General features: G+C 35.9%; 1 long non-coding RNA gene across 1 annotated transcript in view; it reads left to right on the top strand.

Annotated features, from left to right (window-relative positions):
- Positions 1–20,134, top strand: part of LOC114484016 (uncharacterized) — a 739,540-nt gene extending 719,406 nt beyond the window's left edge. The window contains exon 9 of the long non-coding RNA XR_008615544.1: positions 20,055–20,134. This is a non-coding gene — a long non-coding RNA (uncharacterized lncRNA). The remainder of the gene's footprint in view (positions 1–20,054) is intronic.
- Positions 20,135–23,867: the final 3,733 nt, after the last annotated feature.

Below are 23,867 nucleotides of genomic sequence, written 5' to 3' on the forward strand. Positions count from 1 at the left end.
TGTTGTGGCCTCTCCCGTTGCGGAGCACAGGCTCCGGACGCGCAGGCTCAGCGGCCATGGCTCACGGGCCCAGCCGCTCCGCGGCGTGTGGGATCCCCGCGAACATGGGCACGAACCCGTGTCCCCTGCATCGGCAGGCGTTCTCTCAACCACTGCGCCACCAGGGAAGCCCTGAGCAGACTTTGATATACATGATGCACAATGTTACTTGCGCATCGTAGTAGGAACAGCATAGGAGGAAGAGCCAGACTGCTTAGTCTGAGGACTGCTCAATCTGATGACTGCTCAGCACCTGATGACCTTTGGTTTTGCCACAGAGTGTCTGTGTGCAAAATCATAGAATCTCACTGGGTGAGTTTCAGTTTCATTATTATTCATTGTAATAAAAACAACACTTAATGATTATACCGTGATTGCTAAGTAGAGGAATCTACCTACTCTATGTATCTTGCAGTTTATAGTAATGAGTATTTAAGAATATACTTTATATTTTTCTTGCTCAGAAACTTCTAAGATATGTGTCTGTAAAAGGTAATTTATTCGATCTTAGAGAACACAGCTAATTTTTATTTTACTTTATTGAAAACCTCAAGCCACAGACTTAAGTATTTTAACTATTTTAAACATAACTATTATTGTTAACTATCTTAAACATGAACTGTTTTGAAAAGTATTATTAATGGGATAAAAATGTCACATTACTCGTTTCTTTGATGGAAATAAATAATTTGATGATCAGTTACAGTTTTCTTATGTGTGTTCCATAGGCAGATGAGACCTTGAATCTACCTGTAGATCAATTATACTCATTATGTTCTAAGTGTCCTGGTTGTAACACAGTACCTAGGAAAGTTTCTGTTATGAAGTTGGAGCTAAATTTAGCTTTGGGGAAACATAAAAAAGCTAATGAGACTTCCTCTTGTAGATATAATGGAGTAGCTGAGACCAAACTTCCCTCTTAATGTAACACACAAAAAACAGGACAAAATATGTGAAACAACTACTGTCAGAAAGTGGAAGGCAGTAGGAAGTAGGACTGTGATACTAGAAGCACTTTGTAGACCTTGCTGCTGGGAAGGGAAACCCAGAAAGAGTACAGTGGGCTTTCTGAGGCTGAGGCAGCTGAAATTTGGAGAGTATCGGAGAGAATGGAGCTAGGCCGAGAATGCGGTTTAGAAGTATGTCTTGGGGACTCCTTCACTCTCTTGCTGAATAATAAGCTGAGCGTATGTTGGAGAAATTTCCTCAAGGATAGACAAAGAGCAACCAGGGATCTATAAGTTGGCTTCCAGGGTCTCCTGTGGGGGGCGAAACATTCATATTTGCTTCAGCCAGAGTGAAGCAGGAATAAAATGTTACATTTTATAATGATAAAGGGGTTAATTCACCTAAATGTGTATGCACACAGTAATAGAGCTTCAAAATCCATGGTGTGCATACTGATAGAAGAGGAAGGAGACCTAGGCAACTCTACATTTATAGTGGATATTTCATATATTTCTATTGGAAATTGATATAAAAGTAGACAGAAAAAGAATAAAGATGTAGAAGATATGACTACTGTTAACTAATATTAAATAATTTACATTTATAGGCTGTTGAAGACCTATGAATGTCATTAATTAACTTGACTAACTTGAAGTGTGATCTATAGAAATACCACAAAACAACAAAAAATGCACGTCCTTTTCAAAAGCTCACATAAATTTACCAAGGTAACGTACATTTTTGGTCACAAAATTAGTCCCAACAAAATTAAAATGATTCAAATAATGCAGAATATCTTCATTTACCACAACATAATTAAAATAGAAATCAATAACAGGAAGATATTCGGAAAATCTTTATATATTTGGAAATTAAACAACAGTCTTCTAAACAACCCATGGATCAAAGAAGAAATCAAGAGAGAAATTAGAAAATATTTTGAAACTGAGTGAAAATGAAAATGCAAAACATCAAAATTTTGTGAGATGCAGCTAAACAGTACTTACAGGAAACTTAGAGATTTAAATGATTAAACATAAACAGAAAAAGTAGCCAAAATCACTGATATAATCTTTGTTGTTAAGAAGCTAGAAAAAGAAGAGCAAGTGAAAGTGAAAGTAAGTAAATGAAAGCAAATATGAAAGATAAGATTGATTTAAAGAAAGTCAACAGACAATAAGAATAATCAGTAAAAACAGACATTTGTTTTTTAAATAAATCCATAAAATTGATAAGCCTTTAGTTAGACTGATCAAGAAAATGAGAGGACACAAACTATCAGTACTAGAAGTAGAAGAAGAGCTGTCACTCAACATCCTGAGATATAAAAGGAATAATTCAGGGATATTATCAACAACTTTATGTCAATACATTTGACAACCCAGATGAAATAACAAATTCCTTGAAAGACATGATTTTTCCAAAACTAATTCAGGAATATAAAACTTGAATTGTGTTATATCTAAGACATATATTTAATTCATAAATAAAAACCTTTTCACAGAGAAAGTGTCAGGCTCAGATATCTCCACTAATGAGTTCTGCCTAACATTTGGAAAAGAATAGTACCTTTCTTTTCATCAGAAAATAGATGAAAAGGGAATGCTTCCTAACTTATTTATGAGACCACCATAACTGTTATACCAAAAGCAAAACTGTTACAACAAAAAAAAAACTATAGACGAATATCTATTATGAACACAGATGCAAAAAACATAATAGTAAAAAGTTGAAATTCAGCATTATATAAAATGGATAATTCATCGTTACCAAGTAAAGTTTATTCAAGGAATGCAAGTTTGATTCAACATTTAGAAATTGGTTAAGGTGTATAATCATGCTAACAAAATTAAGAAAAGAACCATATGATTATCTCAATAGAGGCAGAAAAAGCATTTAATAAAATTCAACACACATTCATGATAAAATTCTCAGCAAGCTACAAATGGAAGGAATGTTTTCCACTTGATAAAGAACATATAAAAATAAAATCCTAATGCCTAACATCATGCTTAACAGTGTTAAACTGATTGCTTTTGACATAAGATCAAGAACAAGGTAAGAATATCCTCCCTTACCATTTCATTCAGCATAATACTGGGAGATCTAGCCAGTGCAAAAGCACAGGATAAAGAAATAAAAGGCATATAGATGGGAAGAAAAGAAACAAAATTGTCAGACAACTTGATTATATACTTGGAAAATTCTAATAAACTTACCAACAAGCTACTAAAAATAATTAATTTTGCAAGGTCACAAGAGTACAAAGTCAGCATAGTATAATCAATAAAATATGTATATACTAGTAGTTAACACATAAGTAAACCAACTATGATACATAGGAATAGATTTCTAAAAGTATGATCAAGATATGTATACTATGCTGAGATTAATTAAATAAACCATAAATAAATGGAGAGATGTACCAGGTTGCTATACTGAGAGTTTAATATTGATAGGCTAATTGACAAAACTGGAAAACAAATACCAGGTTAGGTAAAAGTATTGTTATCAACTCTACATTTACTGAAGTTGATTACTGTACTGTGGTTATTACGTAAGAGGTTATCTCTAGTGTTAGGAAATGCACCCTGAAGTATTTGGGTTAAAGGGCCTCATCTCAAAGACCCCAGAGAACTGGGTATTGTAGGAGAGCAAAATTTGCCACCCCACAATGTCTCTTTGGTATCTGAATATTTTCAAACTGAAAACAGTCAAGGCCCAGAAAGACTGAGGAGTAAACTTTGACCTTCCCCCTTAGCTGCCTAAAGAATTTAGATAAAGGGCCTGTCCACACAATAGAGCTATTATTATCAAAGATATCTGCAAAGAATATGGGCTAGGTGTGGTGGGGAAAACTCAGCAGGGCAAACATTTATTTACCAAACATTTGTTTTTCCATCTCCATGTAAATTGCCTTCCTCCCCTTTGAAGTCCAAAACCACTCCCCCCACATGCTCTTTTGTCTTTAGCTGAAGATAGTGTATTTAAGGTGAGAGTTTTGGCCATTTATGGCAAGTTACTCAGTTTTTCTGGGTCTCTCATGTATACATGTTATTAAACTTTTGTTTGATTTTCTCCTGTTAATCTGTCTCATGTCAATTTAATTCTTAGACCAGCCAGAAAACCTAGAGAGGTAGAGAAAAATTTCTTGCTCCCTGACAGTATATTCAGGAAACTGGAATTAATATGCTTCTACATGTCTGCAGCATGCAGTAGTAGGAGCACAGATGAGAGATGAAGCTATAACACGTAAACAGAAACAAGCAAAAAAAAGAGGATGTGGCTGAAATAACAAGGATTTCTTTTCTTTTTTATATTTTTCTTTTTTTATTGTTTCCCTTATTTTCCTTGGTGACCTTGTTTCCTCAGCTTGCCCTCTTGCTACCTAGTGACATAAGAAACAAACACAAATATAAGACATGAAAGTAAAAACCTTCCTATGACCTTTTAGGTCACCTTTGAATTACAGTTTCCTACTCTTCATCCCTTTCTTTTCTTGCTCTGAGGTATCTTTCTTACCCTTTTAAGTGAGTCTTGGAATTTGCAAACATCTTAAAGTTTCCCAAAGAACAACTTGGGGAAGGGGGCAGGGAAAAAGATTTAAAAATTAGCAGAAATAGAAATATTCCATGCTTATTTCTGCCATACATTTGAACACTAAATGTGAGTTTCCTTTTCCCTCTATAAGCATTGAAATAATGTAGAACTAGAATAAAATTTGGCAAATCAAGTTTTTCAAGTGCTATCATAATATAAAGCAGAAATAGTAAAGCTCCCATGGAATAAGAATATGAAATCATGAATAGCTTTGTGTTTTGCTATTTGTTTTAGTCCACTCAACCTGCTATAAGAAAATAGTGTAAAGTGGGTGGCTTAGAAAAAACAGAAATTTATTTCTCACAGTTCTGGAGGCTGGAAGTCCTACATCAAGGTGCCAGCATGCTCATGTTCTGGTTCATAGCTGCATCTTCTCACTGTGTCCTCTCCTGGTGGAAGGGGCTAGGATCTCTGCAGGATTTCTTTTTTTTTTTTAATTAAAAAATAATAATTTATTTTATTTTTGGCTGCATTTGGTCTTTGTTGCTGCACGCAGGCTTTCTCTAGTTGCAGCGAGCGGGGGCTACTCTTTGTTGTGGTGCGTGGGCTTCTCACTGCGGTGGCTTCTCTTGTTGCAGAGCACAAGCTGTAGGTGCACAGGCTTCAGTAGTTGTGGCTCACGGGTTCTAGAGAGCAGGCTCGGTAGTTGTGGTGCACAGGCTTAGTTGCCCCGTGTCATGTGGGATCTTCCTAGATCAGGGCTCGAACCCATGTCCCCTGCATTGGCAGGTGGATTCTTAACCACTGTGCCACCAGGGAAGCCCTCTGCAGGATCTCTTTTATAAGAGCGCTAATCCCAATCATGAGGGCTCTACCCTCATGACCTGATCACCTCCCCAAGTCCCCACCTCCTAATACCATCAACTTTGGGGATTAGAATTTTAACATATTAATTTTGGGGGACCAAACATTTAGACCATCACACTATCTAATGTGTCTTAAGTACTTGTTGCTTAGTAAGTTTTTCTAGACTTCACTGTTAGCAAACGTACACACATACCAGATAATACTGCCTCCTGTTAGAAGATGAGACATATAATTCAACAAATTTTCCTCTTAATGTTGGTTTCTAGGAAGTACAGAACTATATTTAATAATACTGAATACTTTATCTAATAAAATATGCCTGGTTGCTAGACAATTACCCTTCTCTTATTTGGCTCAATTCCCTTTTTTAATATTGTAAGTCAAGTTTAATCATTTTTTGGTAAAAAGAGAGCATGAGGTATTAATGGGGCCCAACAAAATTAATTGTGCTGTTCCAGTGCAACTCATTGAGTCCATACACTAAGAAAGGACAAAAGAATGAAGATAGGAGGGCTGGCATAAGATAAATAAAGAAATCAGTATCAACTTTAACATCTAGAAAATGTACATTTGTGGATCCCATTATTTTAATTTATAACCAAATAGAACATGTGCATTACTGACTGCCTTTAATCACAGGGGTGTCACATATTAAATGATTAAAAAAAAAGTTGCCATGTCAGTGCCTTCATAAAAGGAAGCACAGACAAGCATTGCATATACCAAGTATTAATTTGTTTTGCTGTCTCAAAATTCTTTTAAAAATTGTGTTCTAAAGATAGACAGTGTGCTCTCTTGCTTTTTTGCTGCATGCATCCCAGAGTTACTTCTTAAGAGATTGAGGTTGTAAGATACCATTCAAGAGGGTATAATAAAATGGTCTGTATTCTTTCTTCTATGGCATGAATGATTTAAATGACCTGCCTGTTGCTAGCGAAGGGTATCTGGTGGCTTTGCCCCCACTTCTTTCATTTTAAATTAAGTAGCATATTTTTCTCCCTTCTGGATTCTTCTAAATTATTAGCATTCATATTCTTCATGATTTTCTTTCAACCCACCAACAGAGATAAGGAGAAGAAATGTTCTCTTAAAGGGCATTTTCCCCACTAGACCCTAATCATGACAGGAGGTGGGGTAATCATTAAGTTGAGAAATTTTCACTCTTTTTTAATTGGAGTCTAGGTGACTTACAATATTATATTAGTTTCAGGTGTACAACTTAGTAATTTGATATTTTTATAAATTATACTCCATACAAAGTTATTAGCTTCACTTGTTTTTAGTAGAAAGAAGAGAGATTTTGTGTGCTTTTTATTTTTTAATAAAAATCTATTCTTGTTAGTGTTGGAAAAAGTGAGAAAGAAAGATGAAAGAAGAAAAGAAAAAGAAAAGCTGCAAAATGTTAATTGGAAAAATTATGCATACAATCCTTTAAAAGTCTATAATCTTTTTGTTCTAGTTATTATCAGTAAAATAGGTTTACAGATATATTATTAGATAAAGGAGCAAATATGTCCATATAAGGATATTGTTGCAATATTATTTTAATATGAGTAATTTTAGTAAACCTAAAACTCCAGCTAAAGAAGAATGATTGAATTAACCATGTTACACACATTATTTCAATGGCTACACATTCAACATTCAAGAAATTTTAAATTCATGATGTTGAATACTTTTTTCCATTCAATATAAATAAACAAATATATAAATTTAAAAATCTAAATTTAAATGAATTTAAATTCATGATGTTGTATACTTTTTCCATTCAATATAAATAAACAAAAATATTTTAAAAGACATATATAGATAAACACAGAAAAATTTGAATGCCATCTTCTAGAGGTGGAACTGAAGTTTCAACCTTTTACCTGATACTCAAGAGGGTATTAAGTGGTTCTCCATTATGGTGTATATATATATATATATATATATATATATATATATATATATATATATATATATATGAAATTGGCTCACATGATTATGGAGGATGATAAGACCCAAGGATTTCAGTCAACAAGCTGAGATCCAGGGGAGCTGATGGTGTAATTCCAGTCTGAAAGCTGGCAGGCTCAAGACCCAACAAGCTTATGTCTCTGTTAAAGTTCTAAGGCAGAAAAATGTCCCAGCTTCAGGTAATCAGGCAAGAGGAAATTCCCTCTTATTCAGGGGAGGGTCAGTCTTTTGTTTCATTCAGACCTTCAATCGATTGGATGAGGCCCACCTACATTAGAGAGAGCAATCTGCTTTACTTTGTCTATTGATTTAAATGTTAGTTATCTAAAAGCACCCTCACAGAAACACACAGAATAATATTTGATCAGATATTTGGCATTCTGTGATTCAGTCCAGTCAAGTTGACACATAAAATTAACCATCATAGACTGCATTTGAAAAGTGAGTAGCTCTGTATTAATAGATAAAGATCATTAACATAAAGGTATGGGCTGGTATGCTGAATCATAAGAAAGCATGCATTTTTGTCAGTACCTTTCCTGGAAACAGAGCAAGGTGATATATGTTCTAAAATTGTGTTTCAGTTTGTTTCTCTTTTGTTTGAGATTCTACTACTCCTTCCAGTGTTCATATTATGCCTTCCAGTTAAGGTTTACAGGGATGTGGTAACTATCCTTGTCCCAATTATTACTAACCTTTTTTCTAGGTTATCCTTTATAAGCTACCAGGGCAAACTGTCTAAGACTTGGAAATAGGCAAAAAGGATTATGGGGTGTCCTTTAGGAGGAGTGCTGGACATTATCTGGTGAACCCTCTAGAGGTTACTTGGTTCCGTAGAGGTGTCTTTAATTGTCTTTGATTGACTAGTCTATTTCACAACTATGTAGAGATAGAAGAAAACTGATAGTAATATTAGTGCTTTCTGTCCAGAGCAATGCAAATTATTCCTGTTCATAATAATGAAATAAATTTCATCTGATATAGAGTATAAATCTCTGTAAATTCACATTTGAACTAATTTCTAGTTCTCTCATTAGTTAACACATTATATAAAAACTTTGACATACGTTCATTTTATAATGTATAAAATATGTATACTTGCATTGTGCCTTGAACTTTTGTTAAATTCACTGTTCTTGTAATTACTTCCTCAAAAATCTGTTTTATCCAGTGGATTACAAGCTCAGTGAAGGCAAGGACCACATTTGTCTTGTTTATTGCTGTATCCCCAGGGCTCACTGGTAGAAATTTAGTAGGGGCTCAGAAAATATCCTCATGGTTCCCTGAATTAGTAAATGCAAATGGATCAAAGATATTTCTGAGCAATCATATGAGTCCTGGGGGAGAAAGTTTCAGTAGTATTAAGAAAGCATTGAATGGCCTCATTAAGTCAGAGCATGCAAAGTGTTTACATGCAAAATTTATAATGAAAAAACCACTATTTAAAGAGCTCTTTGAACTTCATTGTTGGGAAACCGAAGTGTGGCAGGGCAGGAATAAAGACGTAGACATAGAGAATGGGCTTGAGGACATGGGGTGGGGGTGGGGAGAGGGGGAAGCTGGGGCCAGGTGAGACTAGCATCAACATATCTACACTACCAAATGTAAAATAGATAGCTAGTGGGAAGCAGTAGCATAGCACAGGGAGATCAGCTCGGTGCTTTGTGACCACCTAGAGGGGTGGGATAGGGTCAGTGGGAGGGAGGCTCAAGAGGGAGAGGATATGGGCATGTATGTATACATATGGCTGATTCACTTTGTTGTACAAAGTGAATCAGAAACTAACACACTTTTGTGAAGCAATTATACTCCAATAAAGATGTATTTTTTTTAAAAAAAGGCATTGACTACCCTACCGCCACAACTGGGAGGGGAAACATTTTGAATAACAATTTGCGGTCATTTTTTATAATTCGTGTACTTAGGAATTTTTTTGTATAAATTTATTTTATTTTTATTTATTTTTGGCTGTGTTGGGTCTTTGTTGCTGCACGCAGGCTTTCTCTAGTTGCAGCGAGCGGGGGCTACTCTTTGTTGCGGTGCGTGGGCTTCTCACTGTGGCGGCTTCTCTTGTTGCGGAGCACGGGCTCTAGGTGCGCGGGCTTCACTAGTTGTGGCTCGCAGGCTTCAGTATTTGTGGCTCACGGGCTCTAGAGCACAGGCTCAGTAGTTGTGGCGCACGGGCTTAATTGCTCCGTGGCATGTGGGATCTTCCCGGACCAGGGCTCGAACCCGTGTCCCCTGCATTGGCAAGCGGATTCTTACCCACTGCGCCACCAGAGAAGCCCTCGTGTACCTAGGGATTTTAAAGAACACATTTCTTACTCATTTTCCATATTTTTAAAAATTTTCATGTTTAAAGATGACTTTTGTTATCTTTTTTCAATTAAAAATTTCTGGTTCCTGTAGAATATTTTGCAAGGAACTAAAGCCAAGCCCATGAAATAGTTGAGCCTTTTTCACATCATCTAGTCAGACCTAGATCCCTTGCAAACTGATGGTTTGCTTAGTACTATGTAGGTGATTTTATAAAGGCTGATGGAAACTGAAGATATATCTTTCCTGATAGACTCAGTACTCTTGTTAATATTAATATCTAAACTCCTGACACTGAAATTCTCAATAAACACTGAAAAAAAAAAGCTACCATTTCTTTGCTCTGTAACATTGGTAATAAAATTTATTACTCTTTGTCTGTCTATGGTATTTTCATGTTGTAGAGGCAGAGAGACAAGAAAAAAACACTTATTATAGAAGTCATATATTTCTTCCATAGAAGACAGCAAAAACGAAAAAAAAGGCCTTTGAAAATCAATTTGTAATTCCAATTATGCATTAGGAAACTAACATTCACAGAGCATTAAACTTACATTAAGGTGTTAAAATATCCAAAGATCTTTCTGGTACTGTGTCCTCTTTACTAAGAATTCTAAACCACAAACATGATACCTATTGGAAAGCTGTTTTGCCTTGCACCAATATATTCAGTAACAGTGAGAGTCTCAGATGCCTTTTTTAGCATAACTTCTGAGTACGTCCTTTTAATTTTTTCCTTCCAATCCCAAAACATTTTTGATGAGTTAATTATCATTTCCAAGTGACAAATCTCACCCTCCAATAAATGATATTGGGTAAATTAAATCTCTGTGATTACCATCTAGATTTGTCTAAGTAGTAATTAATATGTTTAAAATTTTAATACGATGGAAATGGTCAAAGAAAATGGAGATAGCCTCATCTACTGCCACAGTTTCTCTTACCTGTTTATAAATTCATAACCTGCAGTAGCTTGCTGAAGCATACTTTTTAAAATGGAAAATCGTAAGGTACTCTTTGCAACAAAACAGGATGCGCTTATGGATGGATTAAGATCTGAGTCTGAATTCTGAATGCACCACTTAAGTGAATAGCCCAAAGGCATATGATGATTAACTTCTCTGACCTTCATTTTCCTTAGCTATAGGAATGGGATTGAGGATTGAATGGAGAAATGCATGTAAAGCACACTGCACAGTATTTGATCCATACCCTGCACTAAAATGTGGCAGAATCAACTGAATTTATTAATACTCTTGATTACCAAAAGGAGTTTCTATGGCTATCTTCTTGACTGAAATAGTTGTTTCAGCAAAAACTCGTACACACATTTCTTTAGAAGCTTTTCATGAAATAGAAGAGATGTCCAGGAAGGTCACCAGAGGGAGAAACAAGGGAAATCAAAACATAAAACGAAAACTTGACAAAGAGAATAACAAATCCAGGCAAAATAAGGCAATGATGGAAGGAAAAAAAAATACCAAGTGATATTTTGTGTCTCATTGAATTGGTCAGCTATTCATTTGTTACTTGATTTTTCAGTATGTATATGGCAATAAAATGGAGGGTTGAGGGAAGTGGATAGTTTCCATAACAACAGAACTGATAGCCTAGAAAATTGAGACAATCTTACTATTTATGGGCTGTGTATCTTCAGGCAAGGCACTTGATTAATCTGGATTACTTAGTTCATTTGAGGGTCTTGAAGGAAATGCATGCTTAGCTTCTTTTCAGCTTAAACATTACTATAGTCTATGATTCTTTGAATTCTGTGTCCCCATTTTAATCTACTGACCTTAATTTTACCTGAGTCATTGGTCAAATAACCAAAATTTTTACTCTTAAATCATTCTTTGCTCCTCAGTTCTGTAACATTTGTCCCATATCCCCTTTTACCCTGTTATTACAGGAAATACACTTGGTTGGTTTCTGAGGAAGAGACAAGTGCATACTTAGAGAGTATCTTCAAAATAAAATAGTGTTTAGTCATGAAATTCTTCTGTATCAACCTTACCAACTTGGATAAACTATGTTGTAATTGACCATACTTCATAATCACATAGAAAATGAATGTCATAACTAATGCTGAAGGTCCATGAAATAATCATCTGTGTGGCATCTTAACCATCTCTCCCTACCCCTCCCCACTGTTTTGTAGAAAACAGATTAAGAGTCTTGTGTGTGTGAATCCCAGAGTTCCTATATGAAAAGAAAAATAGCAATCAAATTACATTTTGTGGATTTATTTATGTTTGTTAGGTAGGCCAAATAGTGAAGCTCATAAGGTAGATAGGGCTGTCTAAACCTATCCTTCTCAGACTTTGATTTGCAGACAGATTACCTAAGGGACTGTTAAAATCATGCAGATTCTGATCCAGTAGGTCTGGGGTAGAAACCGAGATCCTGAATTTCTAAACAAGCTTCCAGGCAATGCTGATGCACCCGGTCTGAGGATCAGGTTCAGAGTGATGAAGGTCTAGACTGAGTATTCCTAGCCCCACCTGAAATCCCCATAAATGCATGGTTAAGGTGAAGTAAAAGCAGCTGCTCAAGATGGTTTTTTTTGAGGTGTGCCCACAGGGTAGTTTGTCTTTCAGTTTCCTTCTCTGAAAGAGGACGGAATTGTACCTGTTTTGGCAAACAGTTAAAACATCCAGTGGAACAATGACACAAAATGTTTTCAAAAGTCTGTTAGTAGCAAGTTACTGAATTCCATAGATTCCAATGGTGTATTCCACTTAAGGGTAGAAGAATCTTCTGAGAGTCTGGCCTGGAACTGCTACAGATGGGTAAAAGAAAACAAGGCAAGAATTTTAAAAAATCTTTGTAGGTGCTTTGAAGGGCTTCAGGAGGTGTATATTTGTCTTGGGTTAAGCTATCCAACATCTACATCAGAATTGAGGCTCAAGAGATGTCATCAGTAATCAATTATATCAAATACGTGAGCAAACTCTTGATTAATTTTATTAGAATTTCAAATACCCGTGTTGTCTTCATCTTTCCCATTAAGAATAAAGAGAAAAAATGGGTGATAGGAATGTAGAGAGTAATTAAATTTCCAGGCTTGGGGCTGACAGTCTTTAGCTGGAATCTTAGCTTTGTACACTACCAGTCATGTCACATGGCGTCTCTGAAGTTTGATTTCCTCCATTATAGAGTAAGGAGTTGTGGTAATTAATAGCACTGATATCACAGGGCCACTGTGAGGATTAAATGAGATTATGCATATAAAAGTTTTCATACTATGTTTTGTCATCTGGGAAATGATAAAAAAATAAAATCTTATACTGCAAAATGCACACATACACAAACTCAAACAGAAAACCAAAAAGTTAATACAAAACCAAACCTCCTAAAAGAGAAGTTGCCTTTTTTTATTAGTTTCCAAAATCTTAGTTTAGGAACAACATATTTCAAGTGTTCTCAAGGCTGCCACTATTACATGCTGCTAAATTTTCCCTTTTCTTGAAATCCGAAAGCTCAATTCCTGCTGTTTACTATGCTGGCCACAGGGATGCACTGTGCTTCTTTCAGAGTGTCTTTGAAAACATCAATCTGGCTGATGGGACATTTGGACCAGAACTTAAACTGAGGAAGAATAGCCCAGAAAGAGAGTGGATTTAATTGAAAACACCTAGGACTTAAAGGCAGAGAGACCGGAATGAAAATCCTGGTTCTAGCAAGTCTTAAAACCTCAACAAGCCTCATCTGTAAAATAGAGGTCACAGACCTCACTTCAAAGTAAGTTATGAGGATAGAAAGAGGTGGCGGGTAAGAAATATAAAAAAGAAATGCCCAATAAATGTGTGTCCTGGTAGCAAATTATTTTGGAAGGATCCTCACTTTGCAGAGTCCACTTTGATAAGCTTTTCCTCATCCTAATTTCTCAGAGAAATGTCGAATTCTGTGACCTAGAATTCCCAAAAGATTGTTGTAGTAAATAAAGGGGTTTTCTGTTCACTTCCAGGTAACCAAAATATCAACCATGTTCACAACCATTTGAATTAATTGATATTTTATAGTATGATCCATTCAAAACTGTGATTCACAATTGTAGCCCTAAGTTGGGGGGGGTAGGGGGGGAATAGGCACATCCTTTAATCTTACTCCTGGGCTGGCCTTGGGCAGAAAGCATAGAGTGCTTGGCAGCCTATAACCTGTTCCAGGGTCCTTCCTAAGATCTGTGCTTTTGAATATTGGCTTCTCAGCCTGGTAGATTGAACTGGATCAGGGTATAAGACTTTTCAGCATAAAAGGGTAAAACCTGAGATTTCAGAAATAGTCAAGATTATGCCCTTAGAACATTACCTAAGCATTGGAAAGAAATACATATACAGTAGCACAAGGCTGGTCAATATTCAGAGATTCAATAGAAAGACTGATCAAGACATATGATGAAGCACATTTTCTCCTCAAATCCGGGAAAAGTTTTGACATTTTCCTTTTTGCCATAATAGAATGCACTTCCATTACTGTAGTGGAATCCTCTCAGGGTAAAGTCATTTGTCATAAGGCTACGTGCATAAGCTGTCTTTCTTCATTCTGATTCTCAGACTGGAACTTCTGGTGGACTCTGAAATGTATAGTTATAATTAACGTATGTTTCTAACATTCTGATGGTAAACCTTCTCTCCAATTCTGACTCCAGGTTACCTATATCAATTCCATGAATTTCTACCCTAACCAACAGCAGTCTCATGGTATAGATGGCAGCATTTTGCTGTATTTAAAAAAAAAAAAATGTTATATATAGATGAAGTTTAAGATCACATGGCTTTTAATTCAAAAAATCTGATTTTGAGCCTATTAGCAATAACAATAAAGCAGCTGCCATTTTTGAGTGAGTATGTGTGAGGCACTCTGCCAAATACCGCATACATAATTGCATTTATTCTTCACTAGACTCCTGCCAGGAAGATGCTTTTATCCTCATGTTATAGGTTAGGAAACTGACAAAGCTTAAAACCATCATCTGCACCCAGGAATGCCTGGTGCAAATGTATATGGTTTTTTCTGAAATTTTCCAGAGCCTAGTATACTTGGAAAAATTTGTAGTGTAATTTGAGTAGAAATACTTAAAATGAGAGGACTTCCACTTCTGGGAAGATGGAGTAGATGTACTTTTCTCTATTTCATTTGCTACACACAACTAAAACCCCTGGCTATTATATATAAAAGAAACATAGCAAGACTCTGGAAGTTAGAAAAAAGGAATACTGGCTAGGAATTTTGGGACCCAAGGAATGACATGGTAATGAATTCCTTAGGTTTTCTTTTTGTCTCATATTTCCCAGACTTGGAGCTGAAAAAGCCAGCAATCTGGAAATGCCAATGGGCATAAGAAAAAAAAAAAGGTTCAAACAAAAGCCTTTTATCTCTAGCTAAAAAACCAAAATGAAGGGGCAGCCCAACAAAGCAGAGGGAAAAAGTTAGACTACAATACTTTTATTTCAGCCAAATGTCTTTGAAAAAGCCATGGCCCCATTCCTACCCCCACTAGTAAAGACCTAGTGGGGAGCCTAGGAACTCTTACCTGGCTGTAGTAAGGCACCTTAACCCCACTGATGAGATGGTGTTAGAGAAGACTCAGTTGGGAGCTGTAACTTTCATTCCTACAATGAATAATGAGACCACCCTTTTCTCCTTCGTAGAGAAACCACATGGGAAGCCTGGACTTACATTCCCACTCATCATTAATGGGGTGCTCGTCCTCCTACTCTCCATACGAGGGTGGTATCAAGGAAACCTATGAGATAATTAGGAATTTCACCATTGCCCAGCAACAACAAGGCCATTCCCTCAACCTTGGTGTGAATGGAAGCCACGGGGAGAAATGTCAAGGCACATCTACATCACCCATGCTAAGAGTTATCAGTGGAGGCCTAGTGGGGAAGTGGAAAGCCCATTCCTGTCCAGAAGTAAAGAGGAGTTCCCTCCCTTGGGTATCACTGGGGGCCAAGTGGGAAACCTGGATGTCTGTATTTACCTGGCGGTAGTGAGGCACTACCACTTCTTCCCATTCCATAGTAATGTCAGAAGAAGCCAGCTAAACAGAAATTTAATTAAGATCCACAGTTTTATAACATCATATTCACAATTTCTAGGTTTCAGTAAAGAAATAACTTGTATTACCAAGAATCAGAAAGATCCCAACCTGAATGAAAAAAGGCATTCTGTAGGCACCAATGCTGAGATGACAGTTGTCATCTTTAACATCTGTCATAGATATTAAAATTATCTGACAAATATTTTAAAGCAGTCATATAAGAATGTTTCAATGAGTATAATGAATGCACTTGAAACAAATTAAAAAATAGTCACAGCAAGAACTAGGTATTCTCAGCAAGAAGTAGATGATATAAAGAACCAAATGGAAATTTATAACTGAAAAATTCTGTAACTGAAATAAAATACTCAATAAATTGATTTAACAGCCAAATGGAGGAGACCAAAGAAAGAATCAATGAACTTGACAATTAGAACAAAAGAAATTACACAATCTGAACAGCATGAAGAAACTACACTTAAAAATAAGAAGAGCTTCAGAGATATATTCCCTGTGGGAATAAAACAGAAGATCTAATATCCATGGCATTGGAGTCCAAGCTAAGGAAGAAAAAGAGGGTGGGGCTGGAAAAGTACTTGAAAAAGAAATGACAGAAAAATTCTCAAATTTGGCAAAAGACAAATTTATAGATTCAAGAATCTGAGAGAAATCCAAAAAGGATAATTCCAAATAAACCCATCCCAGGACACATTATGGTCAAACTTCTGAATAATAAAGACAAGCAAATCTCGAAAGCAGAAAGAAATTACACCTTATCTATGGGAGACAAATAATTCAAATTGCAGTGATTTTCTCATGAGAGATTAATAATGTAGTGTCACTTGCCAAAAGGACGTGACACAACATTTTTCAAGTACTGTAAGAAAAGAACTGTCAACCTAGAATCCTATTATCAGGCAAAATATCCTTCAGAAATGAAGGGGAAAAGAAGACATTCTCATAATGAAGGAAAATCAAGAGAATTTGTCTCCAGTAAATCTACCCTAGAAGAATGGCTAAAGGAATTTCTCTAAATGGAAAGGAGATGGTAAAAGAAAGCTCTGGAACATCAGAAAGGAAGAAAGAACAATGGAAAGAGTGAAAAATCAGTAAATATTTTCCTTCTCCTCTTGAATTTCCTATATTATGTTTGACTTTTGGAGCAAAAATTAAACACTGTCTGATGTGGTTCTAATGTTTATAGAGAAAATATTTAAAACAATCTTATCACTGAAGGGGAATGGTGATGGGATGAAAACAGTGTTGTGAGGAATATATATAGTACTAAATACATGTGTAATAAAAGGGGAAAAGGCCTAAATGAATAATCTAAGCTCCAACCTCAAGAACTTAGAAAATAAAGAGTGAAATAACACCAATTCTACACAGTGTCATCTTGGAAATAAGAAAGAAGAAACACTTTCTACTTTATAAAGTTAGTATTACATGGGTACAAAAATCAATGAAGTACAGTACAAAAAAAAATAAAGCTCATTGTAAGCCAGTATCCCTCATGAATGCAGATGCAAAAATCTTTAACAAAATATTAGCAAATAAAATGTAACAATATATAAAAGAATTATATACCATCATCAGTGATAAAAGACTAGTTTGATATTAAAAAATCAAACAATGTAGTCCACCATATTACAGGCTAAAGAAGAAATATCACCTGATGAAATCAATTAATGCAGTAAAAGTATTTGAAAAAACTCAACCAACATCCATTTATGATACAAACTATTAAAAAGAGGACTAGGGAAAACCTTCCTCATACTGATAAAAAACATATACAAAAATTCTACAGCTAACAGTATACTTAATGGTGAAGACAATTGTTTCTGATCTTAGGTGGTCACTAAGTAGGTCTTTCCCTCTAAGATCAGAAACAATTAAGACAAAAACAATTAAGTAGACCTTTCCCTCTAAGTTCTCTCTATTAAAGAACAACACGAGGGATCCTTGTGGTGATGGAAATGTTCTGTATCTCGAATATCAATGGCAATATCCTGGTTGTGATGTTGTTCTACAGATTTGCAAGATACAGGCACACCTGTGTTATTGCTTTTTGTTGTATTGTGCTTCACAGACATTATGTTTGTTACAAATTGAAGGCTTTTGGCAACCCTGCATCGAGCAAGTCTATGGGCGCCATTTTTCCAACAGCATTTGCTCACTTTGTGTCTCTGTGTCACACTTTGGTAATTCTCACAATATTTCAAACTTTTTCATTATTGTTATATTTGTTATGGTGATCACTTCCAGTGATCATTGATGTTACTATTTAATTGTTTTGGCATTTTTTTATCGATAAAGTATTTTTTAATTAAGGTATATACTTTTTTTTAGACATAATGCTATTATTGCACACTTAATAGACTACAGTGTAGTTTAAACAGAACTTTTACATACACTAGGAAACCAAAAAATTCGTGTGACTTGCTTTATTGCAATATTTGCTTTATTGTGGTAGTCTGGAACCAAACCCACAATATCTCCAAGGTATGACTGTATTATGGTTGAGTGAAACTGGGTAAATGATACACAAGGTCTTTCTATTATTTTATAGAACTACATGCGAATGTAGAACTACAATTATCTCAAAATATACTTTAAAAAAAACCTGAGGAACTTCGAAGAGAATATGGCTTTTGTGAATCATTACTTATCAATATTGGTTTGTTGTGATACATGTGCACATTAATATGAGGTGTTTACAATAGGCGAGACTGTGTATAGGGTGTATGGGAACACTCTCTGATATTCTGGCAAATTTTCTAAAACTCTTTTAAAGCAAAGACTTTATTAAGTGCTAAATTAATAAATGGAGAAGCTAGGTATATTTATTCGTGCCACTAATGAATGTTTAAAAAAATGTTATTTTCACTAGTTTATTATAGTAAAAATTTTTTTAAAACTGAAATCATGTTTATCTGTACATTAGAAATTTTGGGTTATGTATATATATTTAGAAGATTGAGATATATTTACTGAAATTTTTAAAAGTTTATGGTTTAAAAAAAAGTTTATGGTTTTCATAATGAAAAAAATCATTTTGTTTGTCATTGTGTGAAACCTGGTGTCACCTGATATTTTTCACAAGGGAAGTATATATGAACATATATGTATGGATGGCTATGCTTTTAATAGATTGCATGTAAGGCTCATGATAAGGCCCCCAGGGACCTACAAAAACTCAGCTGTCATTATGATACTTAGTTTTCAGATCACTAAATCTACCAAATCATCTTTATCTTCCCCATCATCTTTAGCACATGTCTTCTACATAGTAGGCGCTTATGTGAGTTAAAGAGAATGAGATCATTTTGTTTCCTTAGAGTACCTCTCTTCTTCCTGTGGTCTCACCACCTCACAGTTGAGACTGTAAAACTTGGCAATTTCCATTCACAGCTTTGAATGATTTAGAATTCTGTTTTCCATTTCAGTTTTGTCTGAACCCATATGGCAAAGTCAAAACTCCAAACAAATCTGATAAATTCTATCTTGTGCTAACCAGTCCCTGTGGATTGGTAAAGCACTGCAGGCCCCTCACTACTTAATTTTTTCTTCCATGACCATCTATATCTCCATCTTCAGATGCGGATGGGTCTCACAATTGTCTCTGAAACACAGAATAAAAGAGCTCCAGAATGTTCATTTATTAAGAGTGAGTCTCTAAGAGACCAAGACAGTAAATAAACTAATCTGAAAACACAGAGCTTGTAGTAGTGGAGTAGCATAGTACCTCAACACAGGTATGCTCACCTATACAAGATTACTCTCGGAGTCAGAGAGCCCACGTTTAGAGTTCATAAATTGTCACTTACTAGCTAACATAAATATTTTCCAAGCAATTAATATTTATCTAGTACTAAGGACTTAACATATATTGTCATATTAAATTCTCCAAACAGTCCTTTGAAGTAAATACTAATATTGTCCCCATTTAATCTTTCAGCTTAGTTTCTTTGCCTGTAGAAGTGCTGGGCACCCCAAAACCTAGTCATTATTTTCCACAAAGTGTAAATTGCATAGATGAAGATGCAGACTGAAATACGTAGATAGGCTTCAGAGAGGATTTTATATCTGAGCTGTGTCTTAAAGAAAGAGTGGGATTTGAACAGAGGCAGAGCACGATGGGAAGGATATTTTGGGATAATAGACCAATCTGTACCAAAAAATCCAAAGGAACTTGTAACCGAATGATTTATTCAGACAACAACACGGCAAAATGTATGACTGGAGAATGTAAGAAGGTGTGTGATGACTAGAAAGTTGCTTTGGACTTCTTGTGGATGGTCTTGAATGACAGACAAACAGTCTGGACTTTATTCTCTAGGTGATGAGGCACCGGAATGGGGAAGTCTGTGACCCGCAAGCAGCAGCGTGAATGATTCATTGAAGACGAATCAGAGGGACATGAGGTAGGTCTTCTCAGACTAATTGATTGAGGGTGAACATGAGCCTTGAGCTCATTAATATGCTTTGCTCTCTGTTAGACTTTATGTCCTGTGGCTCATTAATTCCTTGTTGATACAGCTTCAGGCTGTGTTTCCTCTTCACTGAGTTCATGGGGAAAAGCGTTCCCTCTCTCTCTTAAAACTATATCAATACGCAGCCTCTCTGGTCCGTGAAGTATTTGCCAATTCCTTTGTAAGCACCTCTGACCCATAAGTGCGTTCAGTTTCAAACTTTAACTTAAGAGCTGGGGGGAAAATAAATAATAATTAAATGTGATCAGATCTGGCTGAGACATGCACAACATCTATTTTCAAGACTTTCTATGTCCAAGACACAGTTTCTTTGTTATCTCGTTGATCTTATTTCTCCAGAGGGTGATTTTGGGGGTAATGTTACTGAGCAAAGGGTTTGCTGCCTGAAGCACATAGGAGCCAATATGTTGACAATAGTTTTTGGAGTAACAAAGAGTTTTATTGCAGGGTTGACCAGCAAATAGGAGGCAGAGCTCAAATCTGTCTCCCTGATCTGGGGTTCCATCAAACTTTTATGAGTTAGAGGTGGGCGGGTTGGCATGTGGAAGTGCTGGCAGGGTTGGTTTCGATTGGAGGGCTTTGGAACTTGCCCGTTTATGGTGCGGTGTGGTAAAGGGGGCTTCAGTACCAGATCTTCCTGGACAGCAGACACTTCACTTCGGAAAAGGTTACTGCCTTCAGGTTCTGGTCATGTCCGGTCCTTTGGTTCCATTGCAAGGAGAAACTTTGGTTCTGGCTGTTACTTGAGGTCAACATTTTCTCCTCAGTTCTGGCTTCAGCTGCATGACTTGCTGTTTTGTTCAGTTATCTCTGAAAAACAATCCAGCATTTTCTTACAAATAGGGTACTGGGCCAGTTTGGGCTGGTTCTGTGGTTACAGTAACTTTTATCATTCAGGATGTTTGTTTGATAAGAAGAGATGGAAGAGGCCAAGGCAAAGTCTTAGGTTATTTTGTAATACGTTGAAAATGTGTAATGTTTATGCCACTTGCTTATACATAAACAGATTAAAAAAAACAAACAAACCCTGAAGTTAGTAGATGAAGAAGTTAGAACAAATGGAAAATGAGACTTAGAATGAGATGATAAAAATGAGAGTGACACTAGTACTCACAATGTTTGTCTTAAAAACCTCAACACTTTGAAGTGGTGAGCCCTAAATTGGGTTCCAACCCTTCCTTAACCACAACAGAGATCATGAGCCTTTTCAGTGCCCACTGAGGGAAGAAGGGGAAAAACAAAGAACAAAAGCATGTATTCAGAAGCATGCTATTCGTGTTCCAATTTCTCCAATACCCGGTAGTACCCAGGGGAATATTATGGATTATAATGAAAACAGTCCTTTAAAATTATTTTTGTAGTACAGCTGCCACTTCAGAGAATCTTTCTCAATTTTACCTATTAGTATAAGACTGAAACATTTCAATAACATAAATGCTGTGAGGTTGGGTGGCAGAAAGAAGAATACAATAAGGCTGTCGAAATGCATAGTTTTCTAATTGTCTTACATAAGAATATGTTTTAAAGCAGGTACTCTTTAACTCAGATGTTGGTCTCTAGAGAATCTTTCCTCTTACGTGGTTGGGGCCAATCCCAGATCTGTTAGAACAGTTAATCTTGTGCCAGGTTTCCTTCTAGGATACCATTAAGGTAAACTGGATGCAAAACATACAGCTAAGGAAGCTAATGAACTAATTTGTGATATGGTAATAATGAATACAGTAGTCCCTTGGTATCTGTGGGGGATTAGTTCCAGGAACCCCTGCAGATATCAAAATCCATAGATGCTCAAGTCCCTTATATAAAATGGTGTAGTACAGTTGGCCTTCCTGTATCCATGTGTTCTGCAAAAAAGATTCGAGGTGTGTTGAATTTGGATGCAGAATCCACAAATATGGAGGGCAAATTGAATGTTGGTTTAATGCTGGGAGATTTTGCAAAAACTTTTAGATATTACAGTGATTAATTGTGAAATTTTTAACTTGTTAATTATGTTTTTTTGACTTAAGAAAATACTTAATTGATTTGTTTTTGTGAAAATAAAACCTAAGCACAAGGTGTTTCTCAGAATAGGAGACAACATGATAAAAGAAAATATGGTCCCTGAGGATCCTGAGTGTCTGATATTGGGAGCTGGGGAGGTGGCTGGGGAGAAGCAGAACTCATTAGAGACAAACTTCTGCTTCACAGACTTACAAATGGCTGTTCCAACCAATGAAACATGTAAATTGGATACCATCCAATGGTAGGTTAAAAAACAAGAGAGAAAAGTTTTATTTCTTGCTTTCTCTGTTGAGCATTTTCAGCACCTTTGATGCACAACCTCACAAAATTATTTACCACAGATGTGCCAGTAATTATGATATATTATAAACATTTACGTTGTATGATGGTCCTCAATGTCTTCCACCTGTGACCTGGTACCTGCATACCGAGCAGTCATGCAAAGCAGGTAGAAATATAGGCTGCCAACTTAAGATTATTTTCCCCTCTTTTCAGAGCAAGGATGTTTATCTATGGATTTTTCCCCTTAGTTTTCTAAATTGTTATACTTCATTACATTCTTTTAAATCTTAAATATTAACAATTTTAAATAAAAACCTTTCCAAATAGCATGCATGCTTCATTGTCTTCTTAAACCAAGTTAGGATAAATTTACATTTATTTTCTAAATGACCCAGCTCTTAACTTATCAACAAGTAGGCCATGATGAAATGAGTCTTAATTGGAGGGTATTAATAATGCAAAAGTAGGTTTCGCTTGTGCTAAGTGGTAGCATATGTCTATGTCTTATGAACTCTTGACTTTGTTTAATGACAATAATAATAATAATAATAAAACTTCTACATTATAGGTCAAATTGCTGTTCAGCAGTTTTGCTTGCTGATATCAATGTTTCTGCATCTGGTATAATTCCCCAAAGTTTTCTTATAGCATACCTACTATACTAGCAACTGCAGTGTTGATAATCACCACCCACAGAAATTATCCAGTACCTAATGTATCCCAGGAACTCCATGAGAAACTTTGTATCTAGTGCTTCATTTTCCTTCGCAGTTGCTTATGAGGTAGCTGTTATTAACTCAGGTGAGGAATTATTTAAGATTAGAGAGGTGATTTGTTTGCGATTACTTGGAGTGGAAATTGTTAGTAAACACAAGCTCCTGTCTGACTACTTTCAGAGGAGTAGGTCCTGAGGATCAACACTTTGGAGCAAAGTAGACTGGAGACTTTACCTCATGGCTCTCATAGTGACTGTGGGATTGATGATATTGGAGATGTGCCCTCCAGAGAAACAGGATTAAATGTGCTGAAATCCTCAGAATAAGATGTTAGATTCTTTTTTTCTTCTTGAGAGATCATTAGGTTCCCAGAAAATTAGGAAAGAACACAAATTAGCACAGTTCTAGAATCCAAATATTTCAAAAGAGATAATAATGTGGTATTCACACAGAAAAGAATAAAGAAGACAAACACAATGAAATATTGTTTGGAAGGAAATCCTGAGCATATCTTTCATACAGATAAATAAACTAAACCAAATATTTCTAAATAAAGAAACGCAAATCCCACACTTACAGGGTATTCTGCAGACATATGAAATCTGCATCTCAAACAATGTAAATCATTGTGAATTTTGGATTTGGCGGGGCGGGGGG

The sequence above is a fragment of the Physeter macrocephalus genome, chromosome 17 (assembly GCF_002837175.3).
Source record: "Physeter macrocephalus isolate SW-GA chromosome 17, ASM283717v5, whole genome shotgun sequence".
Classification (NCBI taxonomy): Eukaryota; Metazoa; Chordata; class Mammalia; order Artiodactyla; family Physeteridae; genus Physeter; species Physeter macrocephalus.